Below are 6,000 nucleotides of genomic sequence, written 5' to 3'. Positions count from 1 at the left end.
GTCGCTGGAGACATCTCTCCAAACCCCGGCCCCCCATGTTATAGCCAGTCAAACCTCCCAATTGCTACACTCAGAAACCCCTCTAAACTTATTAATATTCCATGCATGCCTTCTGTCTCTTTCATTTGTGCTCTTTGGAATTCTCGCTCTGTGTGTAATAAACTCTCCTTCACCCATGATTACTTCCTTTCTAAGGCTCTTAATCTCCTGGCTCTTACTGAAACCTGGATCCAGCAGTCAGACACAACCGCTGCTGCTGCTCTCTCCTATGGTGGACTACACTTTTCTCATACCCCAAGATCAGACAACAGAGCAGGTGGAGGCGTTGGGCTGCTCCTTTCACCCAAATGTACCTTCCAAGTTATTCCCCAAGTACCCTCACTTGTATTCCCTTCCTTTGGGGTCCATGCTGTCAGACTCTACGTCCCCTTCTCCATGCGAGTGGCGGTGGTGTATCGTCCTCCTGGCCCCTCTCATCAGTTCCTGGATCACTTTGCCACCTGGCTTCCACACTTTCTCTCCTGTGACACTCCCACCCTTATCATGGGTGATTTCAACATCCCCATTGCTTCTCCCCTTTCCCTGTCTGCTTCTCACCTTTTATCTCTAACCTCCTCTTTCGGCCTCTCGCAGCATACTAACTCTCCAACGCATGAAGATGGAAACTCCCTTGACTTGGTCTTCTCCCGGCTTTGCTCAGTGGATGATTTCACAAACTCCCCTCTCCCTCTCTCTGACCACAACCTTCTTTCATTCTCTATCAAGAACTGCCATCCCGCTCAGGTCACCCCCACTTTCCACACTTATAGAAACATACAGGCCATTAACACCCAGAAACTTATGAAGAACTTGCAGTCCTCATTGGCCCCAATCTCCTCCATCTCATGTCCTGATTCTGCTCTGAACCATTACAATGAAACCCTGCAAAGTGCCCTGGATGAAGCTGCTCCTCCTATACATAGAGCAACTCGACACAGACGGCGACAACCGTGGCACACGCTGCAAACACGCTTCCTGCAGCGATGCTCCAGGTGCGCCGAACGTCTGTGGAGAAAATCTTATCTACCCGAAGATTTCATCCATTGTAAGTTCATGCTAAAAACATACAACTCTGCCCTTCACCTCTCCAAACAAACCTATTTCAACACCCTCATCACCTCACTGTCCAATAACCCTAAACGTCTCTTCGACACTTTCCAGTCCCTACTCAACCCAAGAGAGCAGGCCCCAACCACAGATCTCCGCGCTGAAGATCTGGCCAATTACTTCAAAGAAAAAATTGACCACATTCGCCAGGAAATCATCTCCCAATCTCTTCATACCAGGCACTGTCCCCCCTCCCCCACTGCATCTAGTTCACTCTCTGACTTTGAACCAGTTACTGAAGAAGAAGTAAGCAGGCTCCTTGCATCTTCTCGCCCGACCACTTGCACCAGTGACCCCATTCCATCACATCTCCTTCAGTCCCTTTCCCCGGCTGTCACCTCTCACATAACAAAAATATTCAACCTTTCCCTCACTTCCGGTATTTTTCCCTCCTCATTTAAGCATGCCATCATACATCCATTACTTAAAAAACCCTCCCTCGACCAAAACTGTGCCGCTAATTATAGACCTGTCTCTAATCTTCCCTTCATCTCTAAACTCCTGGAACGCCTGGTCCACTCCCGTCTTACCCGCTATCTCTCAGATAACTCTCTTCTCGACCCTCTTCAATCTGGCTTCCGCTCTTTACACTCTACTGAAACTGCCCTCACTAAAGTCTCTAATGACCTACTAACAGCTAAATCTAATGGTCACTACTCCATGCTAATTCTCTTGGATCTTTCCGCAGCATTCGACACTGTGGATCATCAGCTCCTCCTCACTATGCTCCGCTCCATCGGCATCAAGGACACCTCCTCTCCTCCTATCTCTCTGACCGATCCTTCACTGTATGTTTTGCTGGTTCCTCCTCCTCTCACCTTCCCCTTAAGGTACCGTCACATTAAGCGACGCTGCAGCGATAGCGACAGCGATGCCGATCGCTGCAGCGTCGCTGTTTGGTCGCTGGAGAGCTGTCACACAGACCGCTCTCCAGCGACCAACGATGCCGAGGTCCCCGGGTAACCAGGGTAAGCATCGGGTTGCTAAGCGCAGGGCCGCGCTTAGTAACCCGATGTTTACCCTGGTTACCAGCGTAAAAGTTAAAAAAACAAACAGTACATACTCACCAGCGCGTCCCCCAGCCTCTGCTTCCTGACACTGACTGAGCTCCGGCCCTAACAGCACAGCGGTGACGTCACCGCTGTGCTTTCACTTTCAGTTTAGGGCCGGCGCTCAGTCAGTGTCAGGAAGCAGAGGCTGGGGGACGCGCTGGTGAGTATGTGCTGTTTGTTTTTTTAACTTTTACGCTGGTAACCAGGGTAAACATCGGGTTACTAAGCGCGGCCCTGCGCTTAGTAACCCGATGTTTACCCTGGTTATCAGTGTAAAATATCGCTGGTATCCTTGCTTTTGCTTTTGCTGTCAAACACGGCGATACACGGCGACCTAGCGACCAAATAAAGTGCAGACCTTCTAGCAGCGACCAGCAATTTCACAGCGGGATCCAGATCGCTGCTGCGTGTCAAATACAGCGATATCGCTATCCAGGTCGCTGCAACGTCACGGATCGCTGGCGATATCGCCTAGTGTGACGGTACCTTTACTGTTGGGGCTCCTCAAGGATCAGTCCTAGGTCCCCTCCTCTTCTCTTTGTATACTGCCCCTATTGGACAAACAATCAGTAGATTTGGTTTCCAGTACCATCTCTATGCTGACGACACCCAATTATACACCTCTTCTCCTGCTTTCACTCCGACCTTCTTAGAAAACACCAGTGATTGTCTTACCGCTGTCTCTAACATCATGTCCTCCCTCTATCTGAAACTGAACCTGTCAAAAACTGAACTCCTCGTGTTCTCTCCCTCTACTAACCTACCTTTGCCTGACATTGCCATCTCCGTGTGTGGTTCCACCATTACTCCAAAGCAACATGCCCGCTGCCTTGGGGTTATCCTTGATTCCGAGCTTTCATTCACCCCCCACATTCGATCACTGGCTCGCTCTTCTTATTTGCATCTCAAAAACATTTCTAGAATTCGCCCTTTTCTTACTTTTGACTCTGCAAAAACTCTTACTGTTTCTCTTATTCATTCCCGTCTGGACTATTGTAACTCTCTACTAATCGGCCTCCCTCTTACCAAACTCTCCCCGCTCCAATCTGTCCTGAATGCTGCTGCCAGGATCATATTCCTCACCAACCGTTACACCGATGCCTCTACCTTGTGCCAGTCATTACACTGGCTACCCATCCACTCCAGAATCCAGTACAAAACTACTACCCTCATCCACAAAGCACTCCATGGCTCAGCACCATCCTACATCTCCTCTCTGGTCTCAGTCTACCACCCTACCCGTGCCCTCCGCTCCACTAATGACCTCCGGTTAGCATCCTCAACAATCAGAACCTCCCACTCCCGTCTCCAAGACTTTACACGTGCTGCGCCGATTCTTTGGAATGCACTACCTAGGTTAATACGATTAATCCCCAATCCCCACAGTTTTAAGCGTGCCCTAAAAACGCATTTGTTCAGACTGGCCTACCGCCTCAACGCATTAACCTAACTATCCCTGTGTGGCCTATTAAAAATAGAAAAAAAAACCAAAACACATAATCAGGTTCCTTGCATCGTGTTCTCATACACTTTATGCAGTTAATAGCACTCTGTGTCTGTACTGCTACATACTTAGGCAGTGAACTGGTTCATGCAGCTTTACATGAACACCCGAGCCTTACACTATGGCTGGTCCAAATAACTAAAGCAATTGTTACCATCCACCTCTCGTGTCTCCCCTTTTCCTCATAGTTTGTAAGCTTGCGAGCAGCAGGGCCCTCATTCCTCCTGGTATCTGTTTTGAACTGTGATTTCTGTTATGCTGTAATGTCTATTGTCTGTACAAGTCCCCTCTATAAGTTGTAAAGCGCTGCGGAATATGTTGGCGCTATATAAATAAAAATTATTATTATTATTATTATACCTTGACATAAGTGTTGCCTTGTGACAGACGCTTGCTCTCTGTTATCAGCCACCTCAGCTGATTCTGCAGCACAGAAGGTGGTCTCCGCATAGGAGGGGGAGGTAGCCGTTCCCTGTAATGAAATCCACATATGAGATGTCTTTAGCACCGATAAGCTGGGAGCCATACACAAATACATCTCTGTATGTTATTATTAGCATTTTTTTCTGTGTTTAATCAGAGCAGAAGGAAATGGGTGTGCGAGGCTGGAACTGCCTGGGAGTGAAGACAGGCATCTGGAGAAATGGAAAAATAGAGACATATTGAGCCAAAACAATCGCTTTATTACTCATCAAAAAAAATCCTCGGATAATCCCGGCATGAATCTGTGCTGCACAGACAGTGACACGGAGCAGCGCTCAGAACAGAGAGCGGCAGCAAGGAGCACATACGCCCTCTGCTGCTCACATGCAGTACTGCAATTATGTTTATTTCTCCTAATTCTTACTTTGCCCTCCATTTATTTGGGTGTCTAACTCGAAACTGAAAATAAAGATTAAACAACAACCACAAGACGTATATCAGTATAACGGCGCCAACCTGACACTGTCTGCAGGTTACTCAGCACAATCCTGCTGACAGGTTCCCTTTAAAAGGTAAAAGCCATGGTCATTATATATATATATATCCTCTGTATAGAATATAGTGCAGTCTACCATACACCATCTATTACATATGCTAAATTACAAGCCATACTATCACCAAGTGCAGACCCCCATCAGCCCGTGTGATCTGCCATGGTCACGGACATCCCTCCGGTCCCGGTGAAGTACATACAGCTATGGCCACAGTCATGTGTCTATAGGTGTCCTCAGAGGGACCGATAATAGCAATGTCTGACCAAGTCCTTTCAAAGGAAACAGATTTCTGCAGGTAAGCGCTCATTCAGACGTCAGTGATTTTTCATCAGTATTTCTATGCCAACACCAGGAGTCTCACCAAAACACAGAACACGCATCAATCTTTCAATTCCGTTTTTTCTCTGTATGTTCCAATCCTGACGTCTGAATGAGCCCTAATCTGCAGTTGGGGAGCATCGTTCACGCTTCTATGGAGCAGCCGGTATTCTTTGACATGTTCATTTTAATGGAGCTGAGCTGCAATACCATGAATAACCAACACACAAGTGTGGCGCTATATCTGGTAGGAAGCAGCTATGTTTTTCTAGAAGTAGACCTGGGGAAGGGGGAGTGAGTCAGGGAACTAATCCCCATAGGGAGCAAATCAGCCTCAGGTACTTGGGTAATGTATTAATGTTACTGTACAGCTAAAAGACATTTCTAGCATGAATTTACCTGTTCCCCTATGGGCCAGTCCAAGCCTAATTATGAAAACATTTTAGTCATTCTTCGAGTTTCATGGATAGTTTTCTTGTAGTACAACAACTGGTCACACTCACAACTATTCACCATGTCAATACGCAACACTGAGCGCACAATGTATGGAGTGTAGTGTATGGGCACCTAGTGGTTGGAGAAAAGTTTACCAGATACAGGTGCTTCTCATAAAATTAGAATATCATCAGAAAGTTAATTTGTTTCAGTTCTTCAATACAAAAGTGAAACTCATATTATATAGTCACTACAAGCAGAGTGATCTATTTCAAGTGTTTATTTCTGTTAATGTTGATGATTATGGCTTATAGCCAATGAAAACCCAAAAGTCATTATCTCAGTAAATTAGAATTATTATCAAAAAACACCTGCAAGGCTTCCTAAGGGTATAAAAAGGTCCCGTAGTCTGTTTCAGTAGGCTCCACAATCATGGGGAAGACTGCTGACTTGACAGATGTCCAGAAGGCAGTCACTGACACACTCCACAAGGAGGGTAAGCCACACAAAGGTCACTGCTGAAGAAGCGGCTGTTCACAGAGTGCTGTACCCAAGCATATTAATGGGA

Source organism: Ranitomeya variabilis, chromosome 2, assembly GCF_051348905.1.
Source record: "Ranitomeya variabilis isolate aRanVar5 chromosome 2, aRanVar5.hap1, whole genome shotgun sequence".
NCBI classification, from domain to species: Eukaryota; Metazoa; Chordata; class Amphibia; order Anura; family Dendrobatidae; genus Ranitomeya; species Ranitomeya variabilis.
Note: the sequence above shows the minus strand (reverse complement) of the source record.